The following is a 16,216-nucleotide window of genomic DNA, read 5'->3' on the forward strand; positions in this document are numbered from 1 at the left end:
ACTTGTGAGGATTCTTGGAGGGGAGTGTGTTAATGTTATCTCTGCGAGTCTGCCAAGTTCAAGATCCAGAACATTTCTTGTAATTGCCTTAATGGGGTGTCTTCTAACCACCATACTTTGCTAACATGTTGTTCGAAGAATACTGCTTACTTGTGTCAGTGTCCAGCAGTCCTTATGCTTCCTCCGCAGATTCCTACTTGTGCAATTAAATATCTCGACATTTAAAATATCTTTGTTTCCGGTATGTCTCTGTCTCTTTTAAGCCTCCTTCCTACTCTGTGCATTAATACTCTTGACCAAGTCTTCTTCCACTGCTGTTGACTACTCCACAAGGCTTTTTACCCTGCCTGTATCTCATTGTGTGCCTCCTTCATTTGAAACTCTTTTGCTCGAAATTCTAAGCATGGTTTAGCTGCTTCCGAAGTTTGCATAGCTGATCTGTTCAGTCATTGTGGTGTTTTCAGCAACATTCGTACTCTAGTTGTGTTGAAAGCATTATTTCATGTGTTTATTGGGTATTGTTTGTTTCTAACATTTGGGCCTGATTTAAGAGGCCCTAGCACCACCTTAGCGCCACCATACGTCATTTTGTTTTACACTAAGGTGGCGCTAAAGTGTCTTTTTACATGCGCCATATATACAAAGTGGCGCAATGCATGCATTGTGCCACTTTGTAAACCCTTGCGCCACCTTATGCTTGCACCAGACATAATGTATGCAGGAGGGGCGTTCCCCCTTTAGGGGGGCTGAAAAAATGGCGCAAGGAAATCTAAGAGATTTTCTTGCACCATTGTTTTTGGCACTTTTAACATCTGCTCAGAGCAGGCATTAAAAGGGGGCATGTCATTGAACACAATGGGCCCCTCTGTACTCTGCAGGAGTAGCGCCAAAATGTTGGCGCTACTCCTGCAGAGTACATGAATAGCATCACGAATTCTGACGCTAGTGCTCCCTACCCTGCACCATGGTGCACTGTATTTTATATACGATGCACACATAGGCCCTCATCCTGACCTTGGCGGGCGGCGGAGGCCGCCCGCCAAAGTCCCGCCGTCAGGTTACCGTTCCGCGGTCGAAAGACCGCGGCAGTAATTCTGACATTCCCGCTGGGCTGGCGGGCGGCCGCCTTCAGGCCGCCCGCCAGCCCAGCGGGAAAGAGGCTTCCACGATGAAGCCGGCTCGGAATCGAGCCGGCGGAGTGGAAGCCGTGCGACGGGTGCAGTTGCACCCGTCGCGTATTTCACTGTCTGCGCAGCAGACAGTGAAATACATTTAGGGGCCCTCTTACGGGGGCCCCTGCAGTGCCCATGCCAGTGGCATGGGCACTGCAGGGGCCCCCAGGGGCCCCGCGACCCCCCCTACCGCCATCCGGTTCCCGGCGGGTGGACCGCCGGGAACTGGATGGCGGTAGGGGGGGTCGGAATCCCCTCGGCGGCGCAGCAAGCTGCGCCGCCTTGGAGGATTCCAACGGGCAGCGGAAAACCGGCGGGAGACCGCCGGTTTTCCTGCACTGACCGCGGCCAAAGCGCCGCGGTCAGAATGCCCTGCGGGGCACCGCCGGTCTGTCGGTGGTGCTCCCGCCGACCCTGGCCCCGGCGGTCTAAGACCGCCGGGGTTAGAATCACCCCCATAGTGGCATTAGGGGGTTGCTAAGAGACGCAAGGATAGTGGCGCTGCACTGGGTGCAGCTCCACTTTTCTTGAATCAGCCCCTTAATGTTTTGTGTTCTGTTTTTGGATGGGAACTGCTAGATTCTCATGGTTCTTGTGTCTGATGGGCACCCCCTGATCCAGGCTCTTTTGTGACAGGGAAACGTTCCCCACTTAAACTTGACTGTGCAATATGGTTTGTGTCTGCTTTCACTTTGAATCTTGTTGTATGTGTGTGGCTGTGTTACCAGCATCCTCTTTTCCCCAGTTCCTGAGCTCAGACTGACTATTCGCTATGCCTCCCTGTTATGTTTATTTTTGGCAGTTTCTAGGGCTCTTGAATAGCTCCTGCATAGCATCTACACCTACTCCTACTCGTTACTTCTGTATTTCTTTGACTCATTAACTTAATTTCCTGTTTTTCTCAACTTCTGAGTCCATGGCAAATGTTCTGCTTTGGCTCTGTTACACCATAGGCCCGTACTCCTATTTAGTCAGCCCTCAGGTCCTTGGTTCAGACAAAATGCTTGCGGAAACAAACAGTTTGCTGTGCATGTCTAGTCTGATATGGTCTCCCTTAAGCTTAGTGCTGTTCGCTCCAAACGGTGAGTGTTCTTATACTAACAAGTCATCAACGGTTTTAGGAGTACATTTTTAATGTGATTACCTCTGTGCTTTGTAGTTTCACAGTCCAGATGCACACCTTTTTAACCAGACTTTTTGCCATGACGGTCACCGTGTTTGTATTTCCGTCTGGCCTCTTGCAGACAAAGCTTGTGCCTTGCTCCTCCTAGTCACTCACTTGCTGCTCGCACTCTCACTGACATACTTCACACTCAGAGGCAGATTTAAGAGCCCCTAGCGCCGCTTTGACCATTAGCGTCATTTTTTTATGCTAATGGGGCCTAATGAGGCATGCATTGCGCCACTTTGTAACCCTTTGTGCTACATTATGCCTAAAAGATATCTAAAAGATTTCTTTGCACCACTTTTTTTGGCACTTTTAACGCCTGCTCAGAACAGCTGTTGAAAGCAGGCACAAAACTGTCTACAATGGGCGTCAGTGGGCTTCACAGGATTAGGGTAAAAAGTTTTGATGCTAATCCTGCAAAGCTCCGAACTAGCATCAAAAATTCTGACACTAGTTCACTAACTACAGCCATGGAGTACCGTATCTTAGATACAGTTCACATATCGTGGTGTTATGGGGGCGCTAAGGCGGGCAAGAAAAGTGGGGCTGCACTGGGTGCCACTTTTCTTTAATCTGGCCCTCAGTGCGGTCACACCTTTTGGTTCTTTCTCTCTCCAGTCATTGACTCCCATCACTGATGCTTTAATGATCACTCTTCCCCGCCCACTTACCTCTTCTTCAAGTAGGAGAGGCTGTCGGGCCCCCGTCACAGTGATGCTGCTGCTGTTCAGTTCCACGTTGAGGCCAATCAAACTTGCATCATCTACTGAGACCACCAGCTGTCCCCTTAAAGAGAGGAACCAGTGCACCTACAGGTGAACAGCAAGGAGGAAGGTGGGTCATGAGTTCTCCATCAAAAAAAGCCGCTCTACACACACACGTAAGCACACACACACGCAATCTTGTTCCAATAGCACCTTCTGGACCGATTGCAAATAATAACTTCAGCATCTGTTTAGATTTATGTGATGGACTCTGCTTGAGTTATTCCCTACCTCTCTAATTGGTGAGAATAAATGTTTACAGCTCACTCTCTGCAACACCCTGTGCATCTGTATAGCAGGGCACACGATGTGCCCAAAGCTGAGTTATGGCAATGCTTTCCCCTATATTGTGCAAGACTAGTGCACTGTAAGCAGGGCCACTGGAATTAGGTGAAAGCAGAGCACCACATTAAGTGGCAGGGTTGACTAAATTATGCACCAAGAAAAAACAAAGTATGCGGCATAATGCAACACACTTTTTGTTAGTATTACTTCATTATTTTATCATTTTTACACATGGTAATTCAGCCTGGTCAAAGATATCACCTCAATAGTACCAATTTAACAATCAAAGATAGAAAGAAGCAACCGAAAGATGTCCAGTTAACCTTTGAAAAGCGTACAGTACCTTCTGATCCATTTGAGCTAGAAACAAAATGTTTTTGTTAAAATTTGCAGATTATGCAGCAGGTAATGGACTATGTGGCAAAAGCAGCAGTTCCATAATTATATGAAAAATTCCACAGCAGTGAAATTTTATAATTCCTGTGGCCCTGATTGCATGTCGCTTGGCTTCGGGATCGTCAACGAGCTTGTTGACGGTGTTGTAGACAACTTCCCCGACGGTGTAACAGATGCACTCGTTGTTGTTGTCTTGATCATGGTTGATTTAGATGATATTTTAACCATTGACGGCTTCGTGGATGAGGCCACCGTCGATGAGGTCGTCGCTGAAGATGACGGCAGTGAGGAAACTAAGGTTACGCTCGTGGATGATGTCATCATTGACGGTGGATAACTCGTCATCGACGTCGTCGTTGGTAGGGTTAATGATGGTGGAACACTGTTACCATCGTCAATGAGGTTGCCGTCGACAGTGGGGATCTTATAGATGGTGTGTCAAGTGGAGGAGAAGAGGAAGGCTTCTTAAAAGCATGAGACCCCTTAATAGGAGGAGTAGGAGCCACAGATGATGACTTTCTAGCCACTTCTGAGCTGCTAATATGTCCTTTTCATCTTTAGAAGAGAGTTTATGAGGAGGCAAAGAAGGACTGTGGCCTTTGTAAGAGCCTGAGGTGGTCTTTTTGCAGGCCTTTTTTGGCTGCTCTGAGGCAGACCTTGACTGAGGTGACTTCGCTCTTTTCTGTGATCTTCTGGAAGAGGTAGAAGAGTCGTCACTCTCCGAGTCAGAGACTGGATTATCCCTTGACTCATGTTTTTGCAGCCATATCAATAATCTGCCTTCCCTGCCCTTTAAGCTTTTAGAGGAACATGTACGACATACCTTACAATCCTTTGCAGAATGGTCTGGATAAAGGCAGTATATACAGTTTTAGTGAGGGTCTTCAGAATGCAACCTTTTCTTACCACAGGTGTTACAGGATCTGAATATACCCTTTATTTTCTTGTCAGATATGATGAAAGCCTTGACAGGTAGAAGTAGAAATCAGTTGAGAAGAGTTAAATTCTTTTGGATGTCTAAAAACAGTGAAAAGGAGAGCAGAGCTCTGTGGGTACTCCCTAGCACGACATGCGGTAGAAAAGCTGAGGGACTGGGGCTTCTCTCAGGAAAGTTCTAAAGGTTGGTGTCGCCTGATTGGTTGACTCTCAAGTTTTGTCCTTTTTTCTCAAAATGACTCTAATAGAATGCTAAACTGAGAGGCCTAAGGCCTTTAGGTTTAACGCTATGTTAGTACTACTTGATAAAAGGTACCAGGGACTCCAAGATTGATGAAATGGAATGATTCAAGCATGTGAATCTATGAAAGTTCCAATACTGGAATAATTGTAGTTTACAAAATGCTATGCTAGATTGCAGTGGCAAGCCTCGAGTCATGTTTTCACTTTGTCACTGCGGTGGTGGCACAATCAGTTTTGCAGTCCACTTGTGACAATGAACTTACAGGCCATGGGTACACAGAGTGCAAGAGTAGAGACTTATTGGTAAGTTAAATATGCCAATCAGGTGTTAGTCAATTGCACATGTACCTAATGGGTCAGAGCAAATAATGTGGGTGCTGGATGTCAGTGCCCCAGTGTTCATAGTCAGTAAACCAGCACTAAATCGAGCAAAAAGTGTAGGTGATCGTACACAAATGGCATTTCCTCATATGCTTGCAATATAGAAAAACTACTGATGTCAGCCTTGGGAAGTGGGGACATTCTGTTGTTGTGATGTAGTATATATGTAGTTGTGTCTAAGCGTGGTCTGGAGTGAAGATGAGTGAGAGATATAGGTCCTGATTTAGGTATTGGTGGCAGAGCTACTTTGTCACAACAGTGACAGATATTTTGTCTGCCGAAACCAAATTCCCATAGGGTGTTATGGGATTTAGATTTCAGTGGGCAGGATATCCGTCACCGTTGTGATGGAGTAACTCGGCTGCCAATATCTGACCCACAGTCTCTTACATTGTACGTACCTTCCTTGGACCATACAGTGTGGGTTTATAGTATGGCCTTGGTAGGATGTGTTTTGGTATGCGGAGTGATGACGATGGGGGTGATCTTATTATGTTACTTTGAAATCTATTTACGTCTGAAGTGGAGCTCAGAACAATGAGATATTCCTTTGCATATGCTGATATTCTATCTGGATTACTGGCTGTGCTTTGTTAGGTTGTTAGAATCTGGCACAACTTTGCTGATCGAGAACAGCCAAGTCTTTACTATTTTCTTGAGTTCCACAAATAGGCATCTTCCTGAAGGGCGGATTGGTCAGAATACAGGCTCGTCTTCAGAGCAGAGTTTTGTGTGTATGTATTGTTGAAGCTTTAATTTGAATTCCCCAAGGGCAGTGACAAGTGTTTAGAAGGGGAGTTTTGATGCGTGGATAGCCAGTGGAGCGTTTAAAGAGCTAGAGTAATTTTTTCACCTGCAGTAGGTGTATTAATTGCTTTGCCACTGCATTCTTTGTAGTCTTCAGGGTAGGTATTTTCACCTCTGAGGATCTTGGTTTTGGATGAGCTCAGTTTCAGGTGATTGTTTAGCATCCATTGGTCAATGGCTTTTAGACAACAGACGAGACCTAGGCAGTCTGGGTCCACTTGGGTTTCCAACTTGAGGATGACCTGTATGTCATGTGGACAATGGTAAAGGCTAGATTGAGGGACCTGATGAGATTTGGTAATGGGGTGAAGTAGAGATAAATAGGAGAGTAAAGAAGATAGACTTTATGGTAACTCAATGTTCAATCAATAAATCAGTTTTTATAAAGCAAATCTACTACCCGGGAGGGTCTCAAGGCGCTGTTAATGCATACTGAAGTTGGTAAGTATGGTGGGAGCAAGATGAAGCTTTATCTTTCGGAGAGGTAGGAAGAGTCTAGGATTGTTCCCTGTAGGTCAGTGTATTCTAGCCTTTGTATTAGGGTCACTTGGTGGATTATGAAAGATGTCCGACATGTCCAGAAGCAGTGTGTATATTCCTTTTAGTTGGGGTGTTTAGGGAGAGATGAAGGTGTGTCTGTTCCTATGCCATTACGAAAGGCAGTTTGAAAGCCAGAGTATACTGGTTGCTTCCAGGAAGTTGGGGATTTGAGTAAAAGAATCTCTTTTTGTCTGAATAGGCATGCCTTACTGGAGACTGGCCAGTAGCTCACTGAATCAATTAGTTCAAGTTACTTCTTCTTTATGATTGGCTTGGCATAAGAAATCTTGAGATTACTCAGAAGATGTCTGAGTTTAGGAAGTTGTTGATAATGGTTCTGGCCTGGATGGTGATGTAGGTGCAGAGGTGGAAGTCCTTTCAACTATTGGGTAGCTAATTGTCTAACTGAGTCCCCACTGGAATGCTGGCATTGAGCAATTCCTTGAGGTTGCCACAGTGGTCATTGTCTTTTGCTTTATAATCTGTTGTCGCACCTGCTACCCCTGACAACTCCTCATTTATTGTCTCCATGTGTGAGGTGGGATTATCATGGAAAATAATGCTTGAGTATTCCGTTTGTACTGTTTACGCATGTTAATGCAACAGATAATTTCAAGTATGGGTTGCATTTCATGCTTTCTGACTATCCAAGCATTTCAAAACAAAGAATAATTGATGAAAGCTGTGTAGTTAATTACCACACAATACATATTCAAACTACTGTCTGTTATAGAGCTTTGACGCGAGACCTCCCCGTCTGACATCAAGGGAGTTGTCTGTTATACTGACATCCTATTTTATGTATGAATTGAATAATAACTCAAGAACGGGCTTAAACAGCATGACTTGCTAACAATTGTTCAAAACCTTTTGATGGAAGGATACTCAGATATCGTGCACATGTTGTCTACTATACTAACATCTTAGTCTGCAAATAACACAGAAGTATTGTGTGGTAAATGCAGCACGAACAGAGCAGCAATTAAAGAAGTATGTTTAAAGTGCTCAATTTACTACTAATTTTCCAAAACGTCCTAATTGGGAAGATGCTCACTGACTTTTAAACGTTCACTTCCTAAGCCTTATAAGATTGTTGCAATTGTCTCAGCATGTTTATAATGTGCAATTTGCCATAAATTGTTCCATAAACTAGAATGTTACATTTCCAATTTTGCTAGATTTACTGGCAAAATGTGAATTCAAGCATAATCCCATGATGGAGTAGCCCTGTAAATTATATTAGATCCTCCTAGAATCCTGTTGTTGTGACGACGGTTGTACTAAACTATGGAGCTTTGAAAAGCACTACCCCCCAAATGTAGTCCAGAAGAATGACAAACTAATGTATGCATTGCACCAGAGCAGTAAAGAAAGGCCCCAGTAAAAATCTGACTCCGCTCTGATATCATCATCATCATCACCATCATCAACACAAGCTTTATTCGGTCAACATAACCATCAAAGCATCTTCATATACAGTCAAGATACAGTAAAAAGTCCAAGGAAATATAACAAAAATATAACATTATATAACCATCTTATAAAATATAATCACAATCATACATTTTAAAAAAAAGATAATGTATACTGAAAATGATTCACAAAAACTACAGTTTTAAAAAAACAACTACGTGTGTACCATGCAGCCACAAGGAACTTGCTAACTGCCTCAATCAAGGGCTTAGAAGTATCGCTCCCTAAAACCCTCATTGCTATGCAACACTGATTCAGGCCCAAGGCTCGACAGATAGTACGAATCCACTTTGAGCGTGGAATAGAATAAGCAGGGCAGAAAAACATAAAATGCTCCACTGTTTCTGAGTTACCATAACATACGGGACATAAATCGGATAATGGAGTAGACCCCCAACAGCTTGAAAATTATAACAGTGGAAGATTCCCAAACCGAAAGCAAGCATACAACCCCTTCCCCCGCAGATCAGGTATAAAATCAAAATATGGTTCAAACTGGGGAACCCACTTGAAATCCATGAAAGAGTTAGAGAGACGTCCATTGGAGTTACTACGGATTAACTCCGTTCTTACATAGGACCAATAAGTTGATTTCAAAACAGAACTGTGAGTTTTTTCCAAGCTTTGGGGATTTTCCCAAAAACTGGTCAATCCCAGCATATGAAACCATCTAGGGCCAGATGCAGGAAACGTTTAGCGAGTCGCAAACGGCAAAAATTGCCGTTTGCGACTCGCTAAACGCATTTCCCTATGCAGAAATGCATATTGCGAGTCGGACCGACTCACAATATGCATTTCAGAATCGCAAATAGGAAGGGGTGTTCCCTTCCTATTTGCGATTCGGAGTGGAATGCAATACCATTTGCGACCGCATATGCGGTTGCAAATGGTGTCGCAGTTACCATCCACTTCAAGTGGATGGTAACCCACTCGCAAATTGGAAGGGGTCCCCATGGGACCCCTTCCACTTTGTGAATGGACCCAAAATTATTTTTTCAGGGCAGGTAGTGGTCCAAGGGACCACTACCTGCCCTGAAAAAATACCAAAACTAAAGGTTTCATTTTTTTTTTTAAGTGCAGCTCGTTTTCCTTTAAAGAAAATGGGCTACACTTAAAAAAAAAAAACTGCTTTATTGATAAAGCAGTCACGAACATGGAGGTCTGCTGACGACAGCAGGCCTCCCTGTTTGCGAGTGCCTAGACTCGCTATGGAGCCGCAATTTGCGACCCACCTCATTAATATTAATGAGGTGGGTCATTGCGACCCCATAGCGAGTCGCAGACGGTGTCTGAGACACCGTTCTGCATTGGAAATTGCGACTTGCAATTTGCGAGTCGCTCCGACTCGCAAATTGCAAGTCGCAATTTCCAAATTTGCTACATCTGGCCCCTAGACACATGTTTGACCCATTGGGTGGAAGTCACATTTGGTCTCTTTAAAAGATCGCAATATATGTATATAGCAAGTTCGGGAACAGTCCATGGGGGTTATTACAACTTTGGAGGAGGTGTTAATCCGTCCCAAATGTGACGGATATACCACCAGCCGTATTACGAGTTCCATAGGATATAATGGACTCTTAATACGGCTGGTGGTATATCCGTCACTTTACCGTCACTTTTGGGACGGATTAACACCTCCTCCAAAGTTGTAATAACCCCCCAAATCCTTATCCAGTAGAGTAGAGGTCTTAAAATTATCACATCCGTTATTCATTCGAACCCAAGATCCAAAAACAGTGGTAATAAAGGGGTACTATGTGGGCAAGCAGTTGCAGCCCTGGCAAAATTATTTTCTCCCACTAATAGTTTTTTACAATACCCCCCCCCATATTTCAGCACCATAGGCAGCCGCTCCCTGCGCCTTGGCCAAACAGATTTCAATGGCAGGAGAAACAGCTTTCGAGACCGAAGTTTTATAAAAACGCAAGATAGCAGCTGCTCTATGCTGAAGAAGCCATACACACTCTTGCCGATCTAGTCCTCCCAATGCAAATTACTTGATATCCTCACACCTAAGTAATCTATTGAGTGAACCCAAGTCAATAAAGACCCATCCAAGTCAATGGTGCATCTCCCACGGGAACCCGGGCCAAGCACCATTAACTTAGTTTTGTTAGCATTCAACTCCAAACCATAATCCAAACAAAAAGATTTAAACTTATCAACAAGAATTTGAAGTCCCATTGGAGTCTTAGAGATTAGGAGTGAATCCTCTGCAAAGAGTAAAATAGGGATCTTTTGAGCATTCAATATAGGGGCATCATTCTGACAAGAGAGCAATATTGGTACCACCTCATTGATAAATAAAGTATATAAAAACAGGGTCATAACACAACCCTGGCGCACGCCCCTCTGAATTGGAATTTTTTCTGTCAACTCTCCTTGGTCTCCCCACCTCACTTGTGCATAAATGTTCTCATGTAATCGCCATAGAAGATCAACTATGTTAAATGGAACTTTTAGCCTAAGAAGTACTTCCCATAGCTTCTCTCTCGGGACCAGATCAAAAGCTGATCGTAAGTCCACAAAAACAACATATAAAGGTTGCTTGGCAAGAACTACGTACTTCCAATATACAAGCACCAATCTAAATACCTGGTATATTGTGCTGGTTTTGGGGCGGAACCCCGCCTGCAATTGAGAAAAAACCTGGTGATCCTGTGCCCAATTCGTGAGTCTCTCCAAAAGCTGTTTTGCTAAAATTTTCTGGAGATTATCATTGAGACTAATGGGCCTACAGTTAACAGGCAAGTTAGCATTTCCTTTTTTATAAATTGGAATTATTTCAGCACCTTTCCAGGTACTCAGGATAGCACCACCATTGGCAATCTTATTTGAGAGCAGATTTATATACCAGGGCCAAATAGTTCGTTCTGATTTATATAAATCTCCAGGTATTTTGTCTGGTCCAGGCGCCTTGCCTGATTTTAAAGAATTAATTGCATCTAATGTTTCCTCAAAAGAGAAAAAAATGCAGTCAACTGGAGTATAAGTATCCTGACCGGATAGGTAAAGGTTATCACTGGAAGTAAGTGGTAATGATGGGGCTGAATCACAAAAACCACTGTTAGATGGATTCAGGGGAGCAGCATAAAGTTGGGAAAAGTGAGTTACTCAAGTCTCTGGTTGTATATGATTCCTAATGCTGCACTTATTCCCCCTTTGTCTTTTGGATAGTAACTCCCAAAATAACGTGTTCTTGTTTAATTTAATTGCAACAAACAGATCCTGCCAGACAGAATCTTCCCATACCTTTTTGGCGTGGATTGTGGCCTTTTTGTATGTACATCTAGTTGATCGAATCTCCCCCAGGGAGCCTTTTATGATTGCAGTTTTTAGTGCCAACTTTGTCTTAGCACAATCCTCATTAAACCATACACTGGTAACCATCATATTAGGGGCTAAAGATTTAGAAGAGAAGTCTTTACAGAAGAAACTCTGCAGTTTCTTCAACAATTATTTATGAATGCTAAGGATGGGAATGTTGCCATCTTCATATTCTTCATAATCTGCCATCACATCGATAAGAGATTTATAAATCCCAGTTATTAAATAGGGGTTGGACATTACCTTCGTCCAACAAACTCTTCTATGATTACTGCTCGGCTATGGAGTAGGAGCCACTGTACATTGAGTGTGTGAGGATCTCCTGAATACATCTCCACATAGGGTAAGAAACAAGGGATTATGGTTGCTTTCGAAGCGGGTTTGCACTTTCATATCTTTCAATCGAGGCCACAACCTAACATCCACTGAGAAGTAGTCAATAGTACTGGAAGAGATACCTCTTTTGAATGTGGGCGCTATATGTAAATCTGAGGACGTGCGTCCATTGCATGCCCTACGCCCACATTTTAGACAAAGTGTAGCCAACTGAGTGGCCACACGGGAATGAGTACATTGGCTCATATTCATTAACTGCGGGATTCCCCACAATTCATCTTCTTCATCAGTTAACCCATTATTAATCATCGAGGGTTCAAAAGTGCAGTTCAAATCTCCTCCTATTACTAACAAAAGCGCGGGGTGCAAAGAATCCAAAAATTCAAACAACTGACATAATGTCTGAGACTCCAATCCCCGAGGTACCGAACGGGCGTAAACATTAATTAAAATGATCCTATAATCCTGATGGAATCCTGATGGAATGTAAGTTGAACTCCCATAATATCCACAGAATCTATTTTTAAAGGTGAATAATCACAGTGTAACTTCACAGTGTAACTTCTTATTCAATAACATCAATTACCCTCCTTTTGCGCTACCTAAACCCTTCTCTGATACTTTCTCCCCCCTGCTGTTCAACATGTGAGCCTCAAGCTCTCCGACCGAGTCTCAGTACGCCCCTGGCTGTACTGATGCAATGAAGGCTGCATGGCATGTGTATCAGGACCTCTGTTGATGTGTACATACCTCCTCACTGGCACGCCCCTGTGGCATGGGCCTGGACACCTGAGGGAAAACAAATTGGGAAAAGGGTTATTCACCACTGAGAATACATAGAACACATGGACTTTTTACACTCTATTGTGTACCTAGTTGTACAAATGAACCTTATTATCTAGGAATATAATTTTTTGGACATATTTCCTCAAGCATTGCAATCTGCTATGCAAGTCCACAAAATATTAGTCTTGTCTGCATCCTGATATTGACCTTCACTGAATCCTGACACGTTCAGATTGTGTCTTGGGAATAGCATAGGAAATGCATGAAGTATGGCCTGAGGGAAACATTTTGACTGTGCCTTCCTTTGTAATTCTGCTAGGCATGTTGGCAGCCTATGACACAATGTACTATGCACTACTGTTACAGAGACTTGCCTTGATGGCCTTCATGTGTTCAACTCTTCAATAAGACGTGTGTGGAATGGAAGAGATTGTTTTCTTTATATACATGGTTAAGAAATCTATATCCCCAAAATAATATTAACATTTTATTTTGAGGCAGTTTCGATTTATATTTATCCTGTTCGTGGCCAAATGGCAAAACTGCTCATCTTGGCTCCAAAGACTGTTTCTATCTAATTTCCTTCTTCTTCTTTATTTTGATTGTTTGTTATTTTATGACTTTTTGTAGAGCGTACATTTCACTCGACAATCTATCCAGGTGCTAGAAAGGAGGGACAGGGTTGGCCGAGTCTGAGCTCTAGGTGAAGAGCTACTTCTTCAGTTTAACAGCTCTGTTTAAGTTCAGATTAACTAGAACATGTTCCATTTATTAATATGATCTTGGGTTTCCTTACACATGTTTTTATTTCAGACAAATTCCTGATGGAGTGGATAGAGTCTTGCATCCGTACAACCCCGTGAACCTTTCTGTACGCTTTGAGAGTATCCCACTTTACTAATGCATTAGACATGGGTGCTTTTGAAGATTATTTGGTTTCCATGCGGAAGAGACCGCTAGGAAATCTAGTGGAACCTTGGGGAAACACAGAGGTGAGGGTGGAGTGCTTGCACTTAGCCTCAACTTCTGGCGGTCGCCCACTGTGCCAGTCCATAGATCAGCTGAGTGCAAATCAGCCTTGGTCCTGCTTTAAAGGAACAGTCCAGGCAGCCCACACTGCTGAAACAGCAACAGTAATACAAACAACTGCAGAACAGTTTTAACCTACTTAGAGTTTGTGTAGCCTAAGATCTGTGACACAGTGAGCATGGGACCCACATAGAGGCACACTGATGGCACTTACAGCATTCACTGCCGAAAACACATAGGTGATGGGTGGAATGCTTGCAAACAGTCTAAGCTGCCAATCACTCTGGGCCACATCTCAGTCAATCGTTTTAAAACAACTATCCCATTCAAGACAGGCTACAGCTATATGCAAGACTTGGTCTTGCTCCACTAGGAACAGTTCAATCCAATCTGCCAGACCATGTGCCTTCTTAAAGGAAACACAAGCAACAGACTGTTTTGCTTATATAGACCTTGTCAGTGAGGTATTGCTGAGTCCTGTAGTGCAATGAACAGGGACTCACATTTGAACATGCCCATCACAGACAGGCCATTGCACTGCGGGAAACGCAAAGGTGATGGGTGGAATTCTTGCAAATAATCTCAGCCACTGTGGAGGCTTAGCCTATCAAATATGAATGCCTTTCCCCTTTACACCTTCCTGGGGGTCTTCTAAGTACATTTTAGGTTACTAGTATAATCTCTTAACTAGATGTTTACAATCAACATCAATCTGTTGTATCCAATAAAGATACAGTTGTCCACTGTAGGAAGTTGGCTCTGTATGCACTATTTCAAAGTAAGGAATAGTATGCACAGAGTCCAAGGGTTCCCCTTAGAGGTAAGATAGTGGCAAAGAGATAATACTAATGCTCTATTTTGTGGTAGTGTGGTCGAGCAGTAGGCTTATCAAAGGAGTAGTGTTAAGCATTTGTTGTACATACACACAGGCAATACATGAGGAACACACACTCAGAGACAATTCCAGGCCAATAGGTTTTTGTATAGAAAAATATATTTTCTTAGTTTATTTTAAGAACCACAGGTTCAAATTCTACATGTAATATCTCATTTGAAAGGTATTGCAGGTAAGTACTTTAGGAACATTGAATAATCACAATAGCATATATACGTTTTACATAAAACACATATAGCTATTTTAAAAGTGGACACTGCAATTTTCAGAGTTCCTAGGGGAGGTAAGTTATTGTTAGTTCTTGCAGGTAAGTAAGCCACCTACGGGGTTCAAATTGGGGTCCAAGGTAGCCCACCGTTGGGGGTTCAGAGCAACCCCAAAGTTACCACACCAGCAGCTCAGGGCCGGTCAGGTGCAGAGTTCAAAGTGGTGCCAAAAACGCATAGGCTTCAATGGAGAAGGGGGTGCCCCGGTTCCAGTCTGCCAGCAGGTAAGTACCCGTCTTCGGAGGGCAGACCAGGGGGGTTTTGTAGGGCACCGGGGGGGACACAAGTCCACACAGAAAGTACACCCTCAGCAGCGCGGGGGCGGCCGGGTGCAGTGTGCAAACAAGCGTCTGGTTTGTAATAGGAATCAATGGGAGACCAAGGGGTCTCTTCAGCGGTGCAGGCAGGCAAGGGGGGGCTCCTCGGGGTAGCCACCACCTGGGCAAGGGAGAGGGCCTCCTGGGGGTCACTCCTGCACTGGAGTTCCGATCCTTCAGGTCCTGGGGGCTGCGGGTGCAGGGTCTTTTCCAGGCGTTGGGATCTTAGAGTCAGGCAGTCGCGGTCAGGGGGAGCCTCGGGATTACCTCTGCAGGCGTCGCTGTGGGGGCTCAGGGGGGACAACTTTGGTTACTCACAGTCTTGGAGTCGCCTGGGGGTCCTCCCTGTAGCGTTGTTTCTTCACCAGTCGAGACGGGGTCGCTGGGTGCAGTGTTGCAAGTCTCACGCTTCTGGCGGGAATTGCAGGGGTCTTTAAAGTTGCTCCTCTGGAAACAAAGTTGCAGTCTTTGTTGAACAGGGCCGCTGTTCTCGGGAGTTTCTTGGTCCTTTTAGAGCAGGGGAGCCCTCTGAGGATTCAGAGGTCGCTGGTCCTGGGGAAAGCGTCGCTGGAGCAGTTTTCTTCCAAAGGGGGGAGACAGGCCGGTAGAGCTGGGGCCAAGGCAGTTGGTGTCTCCGTCTTCTCTGCAGGGTTGTTCAGCTCAGCAGTCCTCTTCTTCTTAGGTTGCAGGAATCTGAGTTCCTAGGTTCAGGGGAGCCCTTAAATACTAAATTTAAGGGCGTGTTTAGGTCTGAGGGGTTAGTAGCCAATGGCTACTAGCCCTGAGGGTGGGTACACCCTCTTTGTGCCTCCTCCCAAGGGGAGGGGGTCACATTCCTATCCCTATTGGATTTCTAAAAGTTAGAGTCACCTCAGCTCAGGACACCTTAGGGGCTGTCCTGACTGGCCAGTGACTCCTCCTTGTTATTCTCATTATTTCCTCCGGCCTTGCCGCCAAAAGTGGGGCCGTGGCCGGGGGGGCGGGCAACTCCACTAGCTGGAGTGCCCTGTGGTGCTGGAACAAAGGGGGTGAACCTTTGAGGCTCACCGCCAGGTGTTATAGCTCCTGCCTGGGGGAGGTGATAGCATCTCC

General features: G+C 44.4%; 1 long non-coding RNA gene across 1 annotated transcript in view; it reads right to left on the minus strand.

Moving 5' to 3' along the window:
* LOC138302164 (uncharacterized) overlaps positions 1-3,041 on the minus strand; it is a 29,895-nt gene extending 26,854 nt beyond the window's left edge. The window contains exon 1 of the long non-coding RNA XR_011205319.1: positions 3,012-3,041. This is a non-coding gene — a long non-coding RNA (uncharacterized lncRNA). The remainder of the gene's footprint in view (positions 1-3,011) is intronic.
* Positions 3,042-16,216: the final 13,175 nt, after the last annotated feature.

This window comes from Pleurodeles waltl, chromosome 6 (genome assembly GCF_031143425.1).
Source record: "Pleurodeles waltl isolate 20211129_DDA chromosome 6, aPleWal1.hap1.20221129, whole genome shotgun sequence".
Classification (NCBI taxonomy): domain Eukaryota; kingdom Metazoa; phylum Chordata; class Amphibia; order Caudata; family Salamandridae; genus Pleurodeles; species Pleurodeles waltl.